The 20,192-nt window shown below is 40.5% G+C and overlaps 1 protein-coding gene across 1 annotated transcript in view; it reads left to right on the forward strand.

Moving 5' to 3' along the window:
* Window positions 1-20,192, forward strand: part of KIZ (kizuna centrosomal protein) — a 143,723-nt gene that overhangs the window by 80,916 nt on the left and 42,615 nt on the right. The gene's annotated exons all lie outside the window — the stretch shown is intronic.

Here is a 20,192-nt window from a genome sequence, read left to right on the forward strand (position 1 = left end):
GACCTCTTGTAATTGTCATCTTGTATCTCTTTGTGGCCAATATTGAAATTGACTAATTGAACTTGACTTCTAGTTCTCATTTCCACCTTCATCAGATTCATTTCTTTCAGCTAAAGCACTTGTACAGTGGCTGGCATATGTTATAATTTGAATCTTTATTAGTTGATGATAACCTGATATGATGGTTCTAGAAGTCAAGATCCAGGGACATACATGAAGTAAAACAGGATTGGCCAACATTTTTTTTTTTTAAGTTAGAAATGAACTTGGCTTCTGTGTCTCTTATTTCTGACTGTTGGTAATTTGGTAAATTTCTTTCTAGCATCAAATAATCAGAATCATGACAAAATGGGCATTTTGTCTTACTTTACCCTTTTCATTGAAAAGTGTTGGGTATGGTGCACTCACTATAAGTATAGTTTGTACTTAACATCAATATATAAGGTCACCAGCAAAGCCCCAGAACTTGGAGAGTTCAACCAGGAAATCATCATCCAAATGGGTGTGACCAGAAGTTTTCCTTAAAAAGGGATACTTTCCAGAAAAAAGACACATACCTTGTTTTATTGTGCTTCACTTTATTGAGGCTCACATATTCTGCATTTTTTTACAAGTTGAAGGTTCAAGACTTCAGTGGGAAGCAACTACAGATGTGGTGGAAACAGCAAGAGAAATAGAATCAGAAGTGGAGCCTAAAGATGCGGCTGAATTGCTGCAATCTCATGATCAAACTTGAACGGATGAGGAGTTGCTTCTTATAGATTAGCAAAGAGTGTTTTCTTGAAATGGAATCTACTCCTGGTGAAGAAGCTGTGAAGATTGTTGAAATGACAACAGAGGATTTAGAATACATGAACTTATTTGATAAATCAGCAGCAGATTTTGAGAAGATTGACTCCAATCATGAGAGAAGTTCTGTGGGTAAAATGCTATCAAAGAGCACCACCTGCTATCGAGAAATCATTCGTGAAAGGAAGAGTAAATTGATGCATCAAACTTCATTGCTTTAAGAAATTGCCACAACCACCCCAGCCTTCAGCAACTCCCACCCTGATCACTCAGCAGCCATAAAGGCAAGACCCTCCACCAGCAAAATGATTATGACTCACTGAAAGCTCAGATGCTGGTTAGCATTTTTTTAGCCATATTTTAAAATTAAAGTATTTACATTGTCTTTTTAGACATAATGCTATTGCACACTTAACAGACTACAGTATAGTGTAGACATAACTTTGATATGCACTGGAAAACAAAAATATTCATTTGACTTGCCTTATTGTGATACTCGCTTTATCACGGTGGTCTAGTACCACACCCACAGTATCTCTGAGGCATGCCAGTAATCAGGGCTGAAAAGTTACCTTCAAGGAAGGTCATAGACTAATCAGCTGTAGGGTCTGTCTGAAGCAAGGATGTGTGAGCAGGTGGAACAGGGGCAGCATACAGCCCAGGAATGGGAAGGCTGAAGGCAGAATTGGGTAGTTCCACATCCAGTACTGATGTGGGGAGAGATGCACCAAGTCCAGGGGCGGACAACTCGGGAGGTGTCCCCTGGAGTGGAACAGTGGAGTTTTACCACACTTCACCTGACCTACCCAAAATCTTTAATATTTTGTTAGGGTTAGGCTTAAGGTTGTCATATAAACTTGATATGCTAATATTTATAATAATAGTGATAATTTCTATTATCTTTGAGTGCTTGCTACATAGCAGATGCTGTGCCAGTCACTTTATACACATTATCTCATTTACGACAATGGTCCTATGTAGTAGAGGTGTCATTACCTGCATTTTACTGATAAGGGGACCCAGAATCACCTCTGGGACTGCCTTCCAATGAGATGCCTTCTCCCACACTCTGGAAGAGCAGGTGGACCAGGCTGGCTTTCCTGCTTTCATAGCTCCAGAGCTCCCTCTTCTGTGGTTCTCCCATAATGTTTCTAAGTGTGGCTTCTAGCTTTCTTGGATCTCTTGCCTCTTTCCCCTCATCCACATTAAGTGGAAAGAGTCTTTCTTATTGCCTCAGTTCAGTTCAACTTAGAGGTCACTTCCAGCAGTTTCTTCTCAGGGCTGAACTCTCTGCTGAAAAAGCACTGAGAACAGTGAGGTCCCAGACCACAGGGCCGCTCCTGTCCCTGCCACAAGCCCCTCTGTTCTCACCCTTGAAATGGGCCTGCAGACCCCCTTCCAGATGGGCTGCTGTCCTTCTGGTGAGTCACACCTGCTGATGTGGAGGGGAGGTTTTTGTGTTCTGGGGAACATCCTGTGTCTCTTTGTTGTCCCTCCACTTCCTTTTGTACAGTTGCAGATGTAATGGGTTGGGTTGCTCTTGAGTTGGTCACACTGCCTTGTGTTCTGTCACCTAATTTTTTGGTAGATATTACTTGTGAGTTTTTGGTTTGCTCTACTAGTTGTTGTCTTTCTTTTTTATTTTATAGGGGAATTCTGAGAGATTTAAAAAAAAAAGTACGCTGACACTATTTTCCTAGAATTCTTTTTACCATTTGATATTTGGGTAAATCACAACATTTTAAGAGCAGTCTCCCAATGACATGTGAAGGTGCCCTGCCCCAGCTTTCTGGGAGCCAAACAAGAGTTGGAAAGGGAGGGGAGGGAGATGGTAGAGGAGGAAAAGATGAGAGAGGCTAGTGGGAGAGGTGTAGCAGACCTACACCTCTGCCAGGGAGGGAACAACGGACCAAATCCTGCTCAGGGTGTAGCAAAACTAAACCTCTTTCAACACAAATTTGAGATCTGAAAGTAGTTTATTCTGAGTGGGACAAGTTTACCATGGTTTCAGATGTTGGGAGAGGAAACTCTGACAGTCAGGCCCTGGTTGTTTAAGACCCAAACAAGGTAGGAAAGACTGGAACATGGCTAGGTTTTCAAGAAAATGGGGCTAATAGCAAACGGGCCTAGGATCCTTCTATTGCTCATATTTGTAAAAATAAGAGGAGATATGGTGGGGGCCAGGGTGACAGGAGCAGGATTGTCATTTTAAGATACCTGCTTAAATTTTTTTCAGTGAAATATGAATCTGAATTACTGAAAAGCCATCTGTAAGAGTTTGTTGTTTTTCATAGTTAGTGTTTTGGCCTTGTTGAACATTCAACTATAAATTATCTTGATATATCAGGTTGCTCTTGGCTACAAATAACAGGAACACTGTTTCAAACTCCTTTCAATAATAAATATATTTGTTATTTCTTATTTCTGGAAGTCCAGGAATAAAGCAGGCCCTCAGATTGATTAATGCCAACCTTCACTTCCGTCATCAGAGACCCAGACCCTTTCCATTTTGTTGCTGTCAGCCTCAGTACTGGCCTTATCCTATGGCCAGGAGCAGATGGCAGCAGAATGCTATTATGGACTAAATTGTGCCCCTCAAAACTCATGTCGAAGCCCTAGACCCCAATGTGATAGTATTTGGAGATGGGGGCTTTAAGAGGTGTTTAGGGTTGGATGAGGTCATTGAGGCTGGGGCCCTCATAATGGGATTGGTGCCCTTTTAAGAAGTAACTTGAGACAGCTCTCTTTCTCCCTCTGCCAAGTGAGTACACAGCAAGAAGGTGGCTGTCTATAAGCCAGGAAGAGGGTCTTCACCAAGGAACCAAATCAACTTGCACCTTGATCTTGGACTTCCTAGCCTCCAAAACTGTGAAAAATGAATATGCTATTTAAGGCACACAATCTGTGGCATTTTGTTATAGCAGTACAAGCTGACGAATGCAAGTGCCAAGAACTTCATCTAGATACCACAAAGATAAAGAGACACCAAAGATAGAAAGATACTTGCTCTTCTCCATTCTCTTTATTAGAAGCAGGGAAAGCCTTCAGTAGACTTCCTCTAACATCTCATCGCCTAAATTCAGTCACAGGCCCATTCCTAAGTCAATCACTGGCAAGGGTTATTATAACTGGCTGAGATGAAAGAAGCCTATAGTGGGAGGGACCAGGTAGTAAATATTTTAGGCTTTGTTTTCCTCTTCCCACCCCCATCGCCTTTCCCTCCTTCTTCCCCTTTTAAATCTTAGCTCCAGGCTTGTACAAAAGAAGGCCATGGCTGGATTTGGTTACCCCTGGCTTAGACTAATTGTGATCTAGTCCTGAATTGGAGTTACTCGAGAGGAAGGTTGATTCCTAAACAAAATTGAGGTTCTGTGAAAGGGAAGTAAGGAGCTGGGCAGTGAATAGGCAGCCACACTACTGCTACACTTGGTCAAAAGAAGACTTTGTGGATGCAGAAACAGCCAAAGGAGGTGTGTCCAAGATAGCACTCGGGCTTTTTTAATAATGAATAAGTATTGCTTTTATAATCAGAAAAATAGTTAATCTAAAAACAAGCCCTCAAAACTATCTTTTGGAAATATTCTAAAATTAGATTGTAGGAGATTACACAACTATGAGTCTGTTAATAAAAACCATTGAATATATACTTTAAATGAGCGAATTTTATGTTATATGAATTATATGTCAATAAAGCTGTTGTGGGCTTTTTTTTTTTAATCTTCTGAATTCCAAAGATTAAAAAACATGTCTTGCAGCTCTGTGGTGTTTGCCCTGTGGAGGCAAGGGCACCTTTGATTATATGGCTGGTTTCATAGCTTTCACTGACAGCCTTGGAAAGCTTCCTGTAACGGTGATGCTTTTAACGGCCACTTTTTTGGACATGTGTGTTAAATATCCTTAGAAAGTATTTTATATTTTATAATCAAATGCTTAGCATGCTTATAATAAAAATAAAACTGAGGCAAAAGCAAGGAATTACTGAAAATTTTTGCCTTTTCACTTCTTTTAAAATTTCTTTACTCTTTGTGTCCATTACTATTTCTGTTGTATTTACTTATTTTAAACAGCTTTAAGTCAGAGGGAACTCTATTGGCATGTGGCAAGAAGTCCTGTGGTAGATAGTCTGCAGCCTGGCTTCATCCAAGGCTCAGATGATGCCACTGGGCTCTGACTCCTCTCTTTTTCTTGGCTCCATTTCCCCTGGGTTGGCTCAGTTCTCAGCCCCAGCATCCTGGTGGCCTTTGTCCTGGAGTGCTGAGCCAAAATCTTTCTTTGGCTCTGATCCCATCCTGTTCCTAGCCCTTCCACAGTCACTGTAGCAAGGGGAGAGCTCCACTAGCTTGCACCTGGACCCCAGACTTCACCCTGAGCCCCATCCATGGTGGGGAGTGGTTGGGATGGGGGAGTGGTAGTTCTTTAGAGCAAAACTGAAATGTTACAGGTTGCTGGGTGGCAAACCTCAACACTTCATCTCTGGCTTCACTTCCCCATTTTGCTGCCTATTTTATTCCTCCTCCTTCACTTCCTTATGGCTCATCTTTCCTTTTAGTCTCTTTAACTTATATTTATCACCTTTAAAGAACAGTCTTTGAGCTGTTAGTGATAGCCTTCTGGAAAACCCAAATGCATTTTAAGGTGGGATTTGAAAAAGAACATTTGAGCCTGAGAGCTGAGTGGGAAACCTTCCCTTCAGTGAGGGCTTTTGCAGGGAGTGTGTGCAGACAGGACAAGCAGGTGAGACAAGGAAAATCTCAAAAGTTAAGCAAAAACCGAGACTTTGATATATTTGCTTGTACTTTTATATTTAATCTTACCATTTAAGTCCTAGTTTCCCAACTATTGCACTGTTGCCTTAACCTGTAAGAGAGATGTGAGGAGCAATTCTTTTTTTTTTTTTTTTTAATGTTTACTTATTTATTTAGAGAGGGAGAGAGAGAATCCAAAGCAGGCTTTGTGCTGTCAGCGCAGAGCCCAACATGGGCTCAATCTCACAAACTGTGAGATAGTGACCTGAGCCAAAATCAAGAGCCAAATGCTTAACCGACCGAGTCACCCCAGTGCCCCAGATGTGAGGAGCAGTTCTGGATCCCCTGTCTTTTATGGCTTTGAACTAGTTGTCTTTTTTTCCTATTTTCCTTTGTCAGTGTAAATTTATTTTAATCTGCTTGTCATTTTGATGGACAGGAAATGTGTTTGAATCTGCTGTTTAAAATAATGTGGTTTCGTTTTTGGGGGGTTTTTTTGGCAGTGATTCTCACATGTATTTCAGTAGAATTATTCTGCAGTTGAGTATAATGATCTTTTCCAAGTTTGTAGGACAATGAATCTTTGTGATTTTGAGAACTTTCTCAAAATCATTTTACTAAAACTTTGGTACCTGCTACTGCCTGCCTACTTGAAGATAAAATGCATGAGAGCAGCAGATGAATAATAACAAAATGTGGAGCAGCTGATCTTGTTAGCTTTGACGGATTGGTTTTTTAATCATGCATATATGTACCTGTGGTTTGATTTTTATATTGCACACATATAGTCATTGCTTATAAAAATGTTTCTATTTTATATGATGAAATGAAATATATCAATATTTCATGCTATTTTGAAAAAAAAAGTTCTGTGAATTCCAGGTGTTCTGCCACCTTAAACATTGGAAAGCACTACTTTCCTGGGCAATCAAATCCCTGAATTTCTGGTATTGAGTCATGCATCCTATGTCCTTACTGATGAGCTGTGTTATGTATTTACAAGGACATGCACTGCACCTGGTAGTTTGGAAGCACTATTACATATGTAATAATGAGCACACTTGGAATTGGTTCTCACTGTTTTGAAAAGTATACTTAGCAGGAATCAGGGATTTGCTTGTCTGACATCCCCTGAACTCTGACCCAAAGGAAAGAAGCCTTATCACCTGGCTCCCAAGGTCTATGTGGGAGGGCGGAGCTGTTAGCTTTCATTTTCTTGTTTGCATCCTGCCTGCCTTTCCTCCACAGTTAATCCATTTATTAATTCGTACTGATGATTTAGCATCTCCCACTTTCTTGTTTCTTGTTTTCTCTTTTCGTCTTTGGCTTCTTCTGAGCAACCTCTTAGGTGAATGCACATTTAAGTAATAAGTTGATTCAGCTTCTTCGTCATAATACAGCAAAGACCTGTGAAGGGCCAGCAGCAAACCAGCAGTCTTTTCAGCAGTCCTGCATTTGACTTCTACCATCCTGGCATAGCAGAAGGCAAATGTCAACAGCCAAGTGTTCTTTTTGGCAGTGTCCTCCCAGGGAGCTGCCACTTCCATCTTACTATCTTCATGGTGGTGGACCCAGAACATGGAGTCAGAATCCAGAGAGGGAACTGGTCTAGTTATCTGAGCTCCCCCTCAGTGAGGGTGACTGCACTGGACCTCATTCCCATTCATCAGTTATTGGCCTCCAAGGAGACTCACCTATCCCACGAACTGGCATACTAACTTATTATGGGCTCTGGATGTGGCAAGAGCCCTCCTTAAGCCCACCCACCACCCTATTGTATCCTCTGGTTTCCCTTCTCTCTGGATCCCCTCCTGTGCTGTAACCCTTGTCAGCCCAATCTGAGGCTCCATGCTTCCCTTCTTACACATGCACACACACACATGCAGAGGCAGCCAGGTAACAGCACAGCAAAAGTTTGATTTTGTTTTATGGTCCTCCATCAGTCATGAAGTCCCAACAAAGATGGAACTACCCTGACAATATCAGATGCCCTTTTACCAAAAGCACTCCGTAGAGCTTAATTGTAGAAATGATTATGATAATGTCTAATAAGCAGAAATGTATTATGTTCATAATATTTTTTAAACTTTTCCGAAATGAAGGTCCTGATTGTATTCCATTTTTGAAAGGCATAAGGTATATGGTGGTAGGACGTTTACCGTGTTCTCTTTTGCAGCAGATATTTGAAGCCAGGTGTAATTAAGTGAACGGCTCCATAAATCTGTTGTGTGTGCCTGAGACTGGGGAGTGCAGCCCTAATGACAACACCCCTCTGGTAACATGTCAGCGCTGACTGAAAGGAAACCCAGGGAGCAAGAGTAAATGTTTCTGGTCTTCACCCTCCTTGCAAGGGTTTTTATCAACCAAAGTGTTAAGTAGGGGATCCATAGATTATCAAGGAGAAAACAGACTGGAACCCTTACACATTTCACAAAGGATGTCTGCAGCTGGAACTAATGATTCTGGGCTACTAAAATCTCTTTATAAGTTCAGGCTGCTTATCTCTGTTTAAGGGTGAAGAAAACACCTACTACAAATTCTCTCAGGCTGTCCAGTGTCTCGTTCAGGAACTTAAAATTAAAAAAAAAAAAAAAAAAAAGGTGGCCTGGGAGAGAGAGCAGTTCTGAAGATTACAGAGTGATGAGGTCTGTTTTGAGGCCAAAGTGGGGGAAAAGGCAAGGGTTTTGCTTGTGCAGCCTCCGCTACAATGGAGGGGACCTTAACACAGACAGACAGTACCCTACAAAATGTAACCCATAATTCAAGCTGTCAGCTTAATCACACTGTTTCCAGGTAAAGAGAAGGAGCCCTTGTTTCCTGGGTAAAGAGAAGGAGCGTTGTTTGCTGACCCCTGGTCCTTAGCCTGCCGCAGACCGCCCTGCTCTGTTGGCCTTTGTGTCGCAGTCCCCTCCTTCCTCCTTTTTGTCATTGTGCTCCCTTCAAGTGGCCCCCTGGAAGGGACCACCCAGAGGGCTGCACAATGGGGACCGAGGTAGCCACCAAAACATAGGTTTTGTAAGACAGCCCGTTAAAAGAAAAATACTGTTTAACTATGTATGTGTTTGTCCTTTCTACAACTGTTTTGTGTGGCAAACAAAACCCTATATACAAACTTCACTGTGGCCGCACATACAGCTGTTCCAGCCATCGGGTGTCAGGCTTGAGATAGTAGCTTCCAGTTTATTTTCCCAGGGCACTAATTCTTGATGTGGTTTATATTTACACGTTTGTTTGGATTTATGGTCAGGAAATTTGGTATCAAAGCAAACAAATTGCACTGGATTTATGAAACTATTTTATCCATAGTCCTCAGAGTTGGTGGCTTGGCATTACTCTCTGATGAAATTTGTCTGTAATGATACTTAACAAAAGCTAGCAGCCCGGAATTCAGTTCTCAATAGCCATTTACACCTCTGTAAAAGGATTAGCTCTGGCCAATTGTTAAACTGTTTAAATCTTAATTTGCATCTTTATGGAGGTAGAGCTTCTAGAGACCTCTCTGGTTCTCTGTTGTATTTGTATACCTATGGGTGGGAGGTCACTGGAGGTTTTCTCTTATTGGTGAAGGTGCTAAATTGCCTCAGGATGACCAGTAAACTCCACAAATTGAATTAACGTCTCAGGTTTTGACTGACAACAGTCGGCTTTGGTTCGTTAGTTATATTTTGTAGCAGTTGTGGTCTGAATGTTTGGTACATGAATGCACTCTGTTCTATTTAAACTAAAGAATCCTCATGCTTCTTAGGATTTTAAATGTTAATTGTAATCAACAAATGTCCATGGGAATGAAGTATAAAAAACCAGAACCAGAACTAGATAAAATGACGGTTTTAAAAAGTAATCTTTTCTGTCCCGAACATGTGCTCTTAGCTTAAAGATCAAAGCCTTCTTATGTTTAAGTCAAACCGATGAAGAGGAGCAAGTTGAGTTTTCCAGCCAGTGTTGCTGCAGGCACTGGAATTGGAAACAAAGGTCCTATGTATTGCTCCTTTCTCACCTTTCTGTGTATGGGTTATTCCTAAATTGCAAGCTCCCAAATTGTGGACCACCTCTTCGAATGATGCCTTTTCATTTTGCTTATTTTGAAATACAGATTTCCTTCACTAAAACTTTGCTCTGTGACCAGCCCTGGTGCTTTACAATCTTTCAGTAGCATTAAAAATTTTGTAAGCCAACTCATTACCATTTACCATCAGTGATTACCATACTATTTTGAGATTGTTGTTCCCTAGAGAAAATAAAACCTGAAAGTTGAGCCTGTAGTGCTGCAGCTGAAATGCTTAAATTCGAAGTCCCTGAAAAGGTAACACCTACAGGAATGGGTGAGAGTTACCTGGCAGCGTTAAGGAATCATTTACTTTCTGTAACCCTCATACAGGGTTTGTTTCTATTTTTATGTTTTTGTCTTGTCAAAAAGTAATTCTCAGGTCACAATACTGAAAGAGAAAAGCATAGCACTTTTCTCTCTTCCTCACTTTAAAATACATATACTGAGTGTTCACATTAGCCTAGAATGGGGTTGTTTTCTTTCAAATTATCTCCAAAATTCTGTGTCAGTAAAAGATGAAAATGAAACTAGGAAGAATTATTTTAAATTAGGCGCTCCCAAAATTTTATGTATTGTATGCTTTAACCATTGCTGGGTAAAATAAAATACACCTCTTAAAGGTTCCATTTGTGTGTCTAACAATTCCCTGTCAACCAGCAGATTTGTCCACCTGCTGGACTTCACAAAGAACAAACTGGCCCTGTGTGTTGAGGCCAGGCCAGTCCACACATTCCCCAGGCAAGACTGGACTTGGCCTCACTGGACCAATGCCCCTCCAGCAGGAATCATTTTGGTAGGAATACAAATAGAAGACACAAAAGAAGTTGAGTCCTGAATTCCAATATAGTTAGTCAGTGTTTCCATAACACGTAGTCTTTAATCTTTAGTTCCATAGTGTTTGAATTCTTGAATAGAGTTAGTTTTAGCAAAGGACTGATAGATATTTTGCAAACTAGAGCCAGGTCCCATGTGGGGAAATACCTATTAGAAATCCCCAGCACATACCAACTCTTCTTTCAGCCAGAGAAACTTGAGTTCATCTAGAGTAGTTGTAAGCTCTGTGCAGATAGTAATTATCCATCTCATTGATCACTTGTTGCCCAGCCCTGGAAGTACTGGGCTGGTAGAACAACTATGTAAAAACTGTAGAAATAGGTGTGTCATGAATTTCTCTAATCTGGGTTTAAATCTTGGTCTGCCATTCAACACATATTGCTGTTAAGTGTGTCTTCAGTGTCATGCTGAGTGCTACATGAAACTTAAAACATAACAGTTCACAAGTCCAATTGCTGTTCTCAACACGCTTTTGGTTTTGTTGAGAAGGCTAAGCAGAAAGGACATAACTAGGGGACTGTTTAGTGTAACTAAGGATGCCGTCTGAATGGTGAGTGCTAAAGGAAATCAGGGATAAGAAAGAGCCCGATGAATGAGATGGTCAGAGAAGCATCTAGACCGGTGTGAGATAAGCTAGTCTACAGAAGGCTCACATTTGGAAAAGAACAAAGGTTATGTGACTGGACAATCAGGTGTTACTGAACACTGGCACACCGTGCTCGATGGGGACAGAGATGCACACACAGGCAACGAGGGATGCGCTTTCTCTAGAGAATTTGATAAACAGTAACAAAAAACTGTCTGCTTTCTCTTATCACCACTCCTAAGAATGGCAAAGATAAAACACTCTTCCCCTGGAGGGAGGCTGTTCTCATAGCAACACCCTGCCCACACCCTACGTTGGTACCCCAGCATTAGTGAGTGTCTGATAACTTCCACTACCCGTGGGGACATTTTAGAGGAGGTATAGAAACGTCCAAGCCATGGTCCTTGTTCAGGGTGCACCACCTGGTTCTGAAAATCAAATTAAAGGCAGTCGAACTGGAGACCCCAAACCCACAGGCAGGCTCTGTGCAGCATAGTATTTAACCTTCTTTTGAGTTAACTGCCACATTTGTAAACTTGGAACATGGCAAATAAAAATAAACTTTGCAATTGTAGATTTCTAGCTTCTCTTGAACACTAGGAAGATCAGCATCACTGAGACCCCCATTTCACAGTGGGAGCTGTGAGTGGCTGGCCCTTTGCAGGAAGCACGGGCCCCAGCCTTCCATGACTGCCCCCACCAGCCCCCACTGTGGGTGATCGCTCCCTCCTCTGCCTCACCCACCACTGCTTTCCCCCTGCTGGCTCCTAGAACATGAGCTTAGTCTCCTGGCTCCTGGGGCCTCACCAGTAGCATTAGCATATGGCCGCCAGGCTAACCCTCTCAAAAACACTGCTTTTAGGAAACCAGCCATTGCGTGGACATCTGAAAGATCTGTTGCTATTTTCTCACCAGAGTTTTATATCGAATTTTATTTCCCATTACAGTTGCCCCTTGAACAACAGGTTTGAATGGCACAGGTCCACGTATACGTGGTTTTTTTGGGGGTTTTTTTTGGTCACTGAATACGGTATTGTAAATGTATTTTCTCTTCCTTATCATTTTCTTAATGATATTTTATTTTCTCTAGCTTTACTGTAAGAATACAGTATAGAATACATATAACATACAAAATGTGTGTTAACCATGTTATCAGTAAGGCTTCAGGTCAACAGAAGGCTATTAGTAGTTAAGTTTGGGGGCAGTCAAAAGTTATGTATGGATTTTTGACTGCATGGGCGTTCGGTGCCCGTAACCCCCGTGTTGTTCACCAGTCACCCATACTAGCTTATCACCACCAACAGCAGTCCCTACCTGGCCAAACTTGTCTCCTTACTGGCACCCACACCCCCCCTTACCTGGCATTTCCTATCACCTGCTCCTGAGCTTGCAGTCTTATCTCCCCTTCTGTCTTAATGATCGCTGGCAGAAGGTCTTCCTCATCATTGCTGATTGTCTGCCTACTCATCCTGAGCTCCCCTTTACATCTCTAAAATTGGCTCACCACTGATGGGCTTATGTTCCCCTTCTTAAGGGCAAGTATTGTTGTGTGAATTGAGTGGCGGTAAGATAAAGCCTTCCAGGAAGAATTAGGACACAGATTTTACCCAAGAAAAAAGTATTCCTAGGTACTGTAAGTGACATAGGCCAGGAGTCTGGAAGGTTTTGGGCAGCAGAGCTCATAAGTGAAGGGCCCAACCCAGGGTCTGGCCCACAGGGACTAAGACTCCAAACTCAGAGTCTAGACAACAGGTCAGGACTTGGCAATGAGCTGGCGCACTGACAGTGTGGCCCAGAGCCCAGAACAGGTTTTGAATCCAGGGATCCATTTTTATTTCCTGCCCAGGGTAAAAGCCTGTATCAGAGTAAGGGAATGGTGAGGGGTGTCGGGGGGGGGGGGGGGTAGGGGTAGGGAGGATACTATGCCCACAGTTTTTTCTCACCCTCAAGTAGGACAGATCACATCTCTTTTATCCCCATGATATCAGGCACATGGCCATCAAATGGATCCAGTGACTTAACCAACTATAGAACTAATTACAAATTAATAATACTTTGCTGTTAACCCATTGCCTTAGGAATTGCTTCATTTTCATTTGGGGGCATGTATCAAACATTCCCAACTGTGATCTTTTTTAATGTAGAAATACTGTTTTGTTTTTTGATAACCTCCCCAATAGCTTTTTAGAATCATGCTTTCCCCCAAACAGACACCTTTTTTTAAGGCAAGTTGCTAGCCAATCTCTTTGGAGGCTATTGGTACCATGACAGACCTAACTAGAAACAGTGGCCAAGTTGTTAGCCTCTGCCACTCCTCCCCTCTACCTGGAAGTAGACAATGAAGGCTAAATCCCTCTTCCCTTGCCTTCCTGTTCTTACAAAGAAAATGTTATTGTAGTGAGATCCAAATGAAGAAATAATAGTCATTTTTTTTATTATTCAGGAATGGAGGATATAACCCATACTCTAGCCAACAGTTTTCAATTTCTCAGCAGTGACAATTTAAGTAAATTTCACATGAGTTGTCGGGCTCTAACTTTGTTATGATTGACAATATAAAATTAGCCTTTTCCGCTGTTAAGATTATCTAGCATTCCTATCAGTCAGGTGCAATGTGGCATGAGATTGCATAGCTGTAGATTGAAAACATTAAAGTCTTCAAAGGGTTAAAAGTTGCTTCCTCTGATGGATTTAAAACTGCCACATGCACACAAACAAGTTTTCCCAAACTGCCCCATTTTACATTTTTGTCGAGAGACAGTCTAGTTGGTGCATTTTTATGTCTAGATTATATTACAGATATATTTCAATAAACCACGAAAACCACTATAGATTCTAGAAGCGGGCCGTCTGTGCTTAAATAAACATCTCATGCAGCACCTGTTTTATTTTATAGGCTCTATAATCACAGTGACATTCTGAAAGGAGACCTTGAAGCCTGCAGAGCAGCTGTCCTTCACCAGCCCCCAGGACTCTTACCTGGGGGTGGCAGTGATGAAAAGCAAGTCAAGTATTAATCACTGCGGGGTGGGATGGCTGTTCTTGCTCCCAGACACTTCCAAATGTAAAGGGTCACAGAAGAACTCACACAGTCACCACTGGGGTCGTCACTTATAATTGTCAATTTAGCCTTTTCTTACAAACTGTATCATTTACTACTTTGTAAATGTATTTGTTTCTGTTAATTGGATATATACACTCAATCCCTGATCATAGCAATGTTTTAAGGGTTTACTTTGGAAGGCGGGAGGGAGCACAGGTAGCCTTTGGCATACTTGTATACCCGAGAGCAACCCAGGATACCATCCAGTATAACCACCACCCAGAGCGAAGCACTCCTTAATTTCCAAGGTCGTGCTAGTGATACCGGTCTCCAATCTGTAGGTATGGGTCACTGGACCATCAACAAGACCTAGGAGCTTGTTAGAAACATGTGTTCTCAGGCCTCACCCAGGACCCACTAAATCAGGAATCTGGAGGTGGGTGTGGCCACCTGTGTTTTAATGAGCCCTTAAGGGAACTCTGCTCCCTCAAGTTTGAGAGCCACCATTTCAGAGATATCCCTTAAATGGCCACAATTCTGGGATGAGAGAGAGAGAGAGGGAGAGTTAATTATTTGCAAGGTAGTCAGCACATATGAACCATGACTCTTGTACACTTTTCCTAAGTCAATTAGAAACCAATTCCATACCCTCTACCCGCCTTTTAGGCAGTTGGGTTTCTTTTCATGGCCTCAGAAGTTTTGTGGCATTGGGCTGCTTACCGAGTTCATAGAATTACAAATATGTAATGTGTGTAATGGTTTATCCAGTACTGTTATCTAGTGGGTTCCTAATTCATGTGGCGTAAATGTTGCCTGTGTTCTAACTTTGATTTGTATTTTGGGGGTTGACTCTATTTCCTCTTAGTAAAATATATCCTGCCATTTACTAGTTGAGAACAGATGATTACTCAGGCGTGGTCAGCAGAAGGGTGTCTGTGAAAGTCTATCTGCAAGGACCTTGTTTGGCTGAGAGCCTGGGAGGGGCTTCTGGGGTCTGGTTATCTTACCTCCAATATCATTCTCTATCTTTAATGTGCCCTGTAGGCTGTTTTATGTTCACAAGTTTTTAGAGTAGAGTTCAGCCTAAGTCTAGTGTGTACTGGATCCCATTAAGGCGTGAGAAGTCAAATAAATAATGGTCTCTAAAAGGGCCTTGTCACAAGAAAACTTGGCCAAGCGAATGGTTCCATTTCACAGACCACAAGATGAGCTTCACGAGTCCTGAGTTTATTTACATCAACTTCTACATCTCCACTAGTGATCCCCAAGTTATGGAAAATGTTGGAAATGACCTTCCTATTCAATAGCTTTTCGGCCTGAAGCAATAAAGGCAAGAAAATACAAGAAAATCCTCTGGCATATATTTATCATGTGAAATAAAAAAAACAGCAGTCTTAAAATACTCCTTTACAAGGTGGTGGAAGAAGCTGGCTGGGAGGAGTCTTTCTGTGCTCTATAGGTCATTCGGTGCTTATGTGTCGTGAGGCTCTTTCCCTGGGCTCCTGTTTCTTTCTCACTGCCTTTTATGTCTGTTGATATACTATTCGGCATAAACCATAGTGTGACGTGTGGCATAGGAAGCATATATGCATTTATAATTCTCTGTGCAAACTGACTTGTTAGACTAAATGATTCATTGTTTGACTCTCTTAACCTAGGCTGCCAAAGTGTGATTGTGGGTGAGAAGATATAATATCTACATCTACTAGACTGATGTTTGTTATAGTTTCTCAACATGCATGATAAAGCATTGATTTCCATTATGAAAGGTTGCATTTTACATTACTATTGACCTACAGTTATGTATAAATCAGCCTTTCCTAAGAAATGAGCCTTCTTTATGACCAACACAAATTTTAAAATTAATATCTGGAGCCTTCAAGACTGGTTACCACAATCATTTTTAAAGCCAGATAAAGAAGTCAGGAATGGTTACTAATGTCAGTGTTATGTTCTGTTACAATTAGAATTGTCCCATGTACTGTGACTGGGGATAGTAGTGTTTAATGCATTCAGATTGTCACTGCTTCACTCTCTAGCTTCAGAAAAAGTGCCAAGTGTTTATATGACCTGTGAGAGACAAGTAGTCAAGTCTTTAAATACGTATTCCTTCTAATGGTTTTAACCATGGCATCCAGCTCCCCACTGCCCTCCTTGCTCCAGCCACCCCCTGCATCCCTCAACATCAGTAGTTATTGCTGGCTACTCCCCTAAGTGAAATATTCCTGTATGCTTGGTGATCTCCCCTGGATCAGACTAGTCAATTAGATAAACCATTCCAGAAACACAGATTTGTAAAGAATGATGTGCTTTTGTTCTTCAATTGCTAATGACTCTGATGTCATAGAAGTGTAAGCCAGGCAGAGTGGGAAGCCTCTAACAGGTTATGAACTCCTTAAAGCCCATTCAGTAGAGCCATGTTCGGTGTGTCCGAATTCCTGTTTGTGCCCCTGACCAAACCATGGCAATCGACATCTGTCTCTCTAATCTCATGTGTAGAATGGGACACCTGCCTCATAGCATACTCTAAAAGATAGTGTGAAGACCTCCAAATTCCTGCTCATAAAATGAAGCATCTTAAAGGAAAAAAGAACAAAATGATTCTTATCGTCATTATTGATCTTTGCTATATCAAGGATTAAGTGTTCAAAGTCCTTCATTTGAAAGAAAGGCTTCCTATTAGGTAGAGTATCAAGTCACTATTTTAGACCATTATGAGTTATTACAATTTGATTCATGTCATTTGGGGTACTTGATAAAAAGTTCCGTTCATCGTTGCCTTTAGGAAAACATATTTTAAAATGAAAATGGTTACTAAATAAGTAGTTTTATCTTACACAAAAACCATAATGAGACTACCTATTACTTTATATGTTTTTCCAGGTGCAACTAATTAGTTGTCTCTTTTACTGGCTATTCTCAAATACAATTGCCCAATTGTACTCTCAAAATCATGCTGAAAAATTGAGTCAGCTTTATATTGTTTGGGTTACAGTATGTAAAATCCTCTTTATTTTATTCTGCCTGTATTCATAACAAAATTCAGGCTGTTTATTAATTTGTCTCCATTTAAAACTTTGGTCAAATTACCAATCTGTTATAAATCAGTTGTGGTTAGGAAGAACTGGTACATTTGTTTTAATTGCAATTTTCTGATTGGAAGCCAGTCCAAATATATGAAGTTAATTAAAGATTAAAGTCTCTTCTTTTGTTATATTTTTAATTAGAGGAGTATATTGGGGCGCCTGGGTGGCTCAGTCAGCTAAGTGTCCAACTTTGGCTCAGGTCATGATCTCACAGTTTGTGGGTTCGAGCCCCACATTGGACTTTGTGCTGACAGCACAGAGCCTGCTTCAGGCTCTCCCTTTATGCTTCTCTCTCTCTCTCTGCCTCTCCCCTGGTCACATTCTCTCTCTCTCTCTCTCTCTCTCTTTCTCTCTCTCCTCCATCAAAAGTAAATAAATAATTTAAAATTTTAATTAGAGGAGTATATAATTTATCTGACACCAAATTTTGTTTTTCTTTCTGTGTGGCACTGATGTTATAAATTTTCCAATCAAGGTGGAAAAATTTAAAAAAAAAACTTTTTTAAGTCCTTTGTACCACTTTGCAGATCTTCTGATATGTGTATTCATGTAGAACCATGGGCAACACTTCATACAAAGGCAGCCATGACTCTTGGACTCCTTGCCCAATCTATCCTGAAATAAATCTGCAGAAAAGCCTGGTTTTGTGCTTTGATTTTTGACTTAGCTGTTCCAAAGTCACAAATTCTTGATGCTGTACCTCCTTCAGGAGCTCATTTTGCTGTTTGACCCCCTGCAAGTCAATTAATGGTTTTGTCCTTTTGTGAAGTATGTATAATAATTATAGGAAACCTTAGCAAGTTCTTCATCCCAAGACCCAAGACATGGTTATAGTTGGTGGGAGTATTAGTAGCCAGAGTCTTGCCTTGGCTTTGCCTCTACAGAAGTCATGTGTATCAGTCACCAGAGAGATTGGTCTCTGATCATTCAATCCATCCCAACTAATTTAATTGATTTAATTCATCCAAAATCAACCTGTTTTCAAGTTTAATTCAATTTAGCTAAACATGCTTTCAGACCAGAAACACAATTGATTTACTCATTATAAGAAATACAACAGTTGAATAGACTAGAATTTGCTCATGCCCTGTGAGTGCATTTTCCCAGTAGTGAAATCTATTGTGAAACCAAATGTAAATGGATGTTCCTTCATTTATATAGAATCAGAACAAAGGAATTGGGTGGCATTATGACTTCAGTGAAGTCTGGAAGAAACTAAGAAATTCAATGTGCTGAAGGACCTTTCTACCAGACGAGCCAGAAACTTTAGAATCATTCTAGGAAGTTTTTAAAGAAGTTCAGGGATCCCCCTGACACATCCCACTTTATGCAAGTCTTGGTTAGGTGAAGCAAAGATTATAACAATTGAGATGCATTAAAGAAGGTTCTGAATTGTATATAGACTTACTTTTCCCCCCAAACATTTTATTATGAAAATTTCCAAACATGCAGAAAAATAAAGGGAATGGTACAGTGAGCATCCATACACCCACCACCCATATCTACCACTGACGTTTTATTGCACTGATGTTTTATGTCTGTCTTTCCATCCTTCCATCTATCCATCAATCTCAGTCATTTATTTTTATGCATTTCCAATCAAGTCACAGATATTAATGCACTGTTTTTTTAACTTTTTACTTTGAAACAAAAATTCGCAAAAGCAAATATAACATAATGAAATTTCATGCATTCATCATCCTGATCCACCAATTGTCAACATTTTTTTAGACTTGTGTTATCTCTTTCCTTTCCCCACATTTTTTTCCTGAGTCATTTAAAACAGACAAAACATTTCATTTACAAATACAAATGCTTATCTCTTTAATCTATAAGCATTTAATACATTACTGTTTAATTAGATTCCTTATCTAATACCTGTTTTTTGCCAGTTGGCCTTGATGGTCTCAGTCTTTGATTCAGTCTTTTTACATTTGATTTGTTTGAATCAGGATCCAAGTGATATTACCCATAAACTGGTAGCTCGATACAAATACAAGATTATGTTCCAGGCCAGTTATTTTGGCAAGACAACATCATAAGTGGCGCTAGTACTTCTGGTACACCTCTGCAGGCAGCACACGATGGCTGGTCGTCCCACTGGTAGTGTTGCTAGGACTAATCCATGGGTTCGAGTGTTGGCACACTGATTTAGTACAGCGTTTACTGTTACACAATTTTCACAAAATTATAATCATCTCTTAGATGCATTCATTAATCTGGACTTAGAAATGGTGGCTTTTCTAATTTATTCATTTGTTCTGCATTTATTAGTTGGAAGAACTTTGCCCATCAACTACTTGGTAACCCTGAAATGCATTTTTTTTTTACCACAAAGGCAGGATAAATGATACTGTCCCTTTACTTACCAATTGTCAGAATGAGTAGTTGCCTTACCAGCCTCCAAAGGTTTGTTTGTTGGTTGGTTTATATTTTTAATTGTGGTAAAACGCACTACAAAAGTTACCATTTTAACCATTTTTAAGTAAGTGTGCAGTAGCATGAAGTACATTCATACTGTTGTGCAACAGATCCCCAGAACTCTTTCGTCTTACAGAACTGAAACTCTATACCCATTAATCAACTCTCCATTTCTCCTTCCCCCAAAACCCCTGGCAAGCACCATTATGATCACTATTTCTATGAATTTGACCATTTTAGATGGCTTACGTTAAGTCAAATTATACAGTATTTGCCTTTTTATGACTAGTTTATTTAACTTAGCATAATTGTCCTTAAGATTCATCCATGTAGCATGTGACAAGATGTACTTGATTTGCAAGGCTGAATCCAAAGGTTTTTATTATTTTTAAAACTTAAGTATTTTTTATTATTTATTTTTTAAATGAACTCATGATTTTCATATATTTGCTGTGTTTCAGTCCATTGCAGTCATTGTTGTTGGTGCTCAAATTGTTTCATCTTGGGCCAGTGGGATCCCCTTCAGGGGAGCTTCTGAGGCCTTTTAACATGACTCAGTAGCCTCTGAGAGTTTCTCTACTTTGTGATGCCCAGATGTTCCAGGCTCATCTCGTACATCTCCTACCCTAGAGATGTACTA

This window comes from Prionailurus viverrinus, chromosome A3, assembly GCF_022837055.1.
Source record: "Prionailurus viverrinus isolate Anna chromosome A3, UM_Priviv_1.0, whole genome shotgun sequence".
NCBI lineage: Eukaryota > Metazoa > Chordata > Mammalia > Carnivora > Felidae > Prionailurus > Prionailurus viverrinus.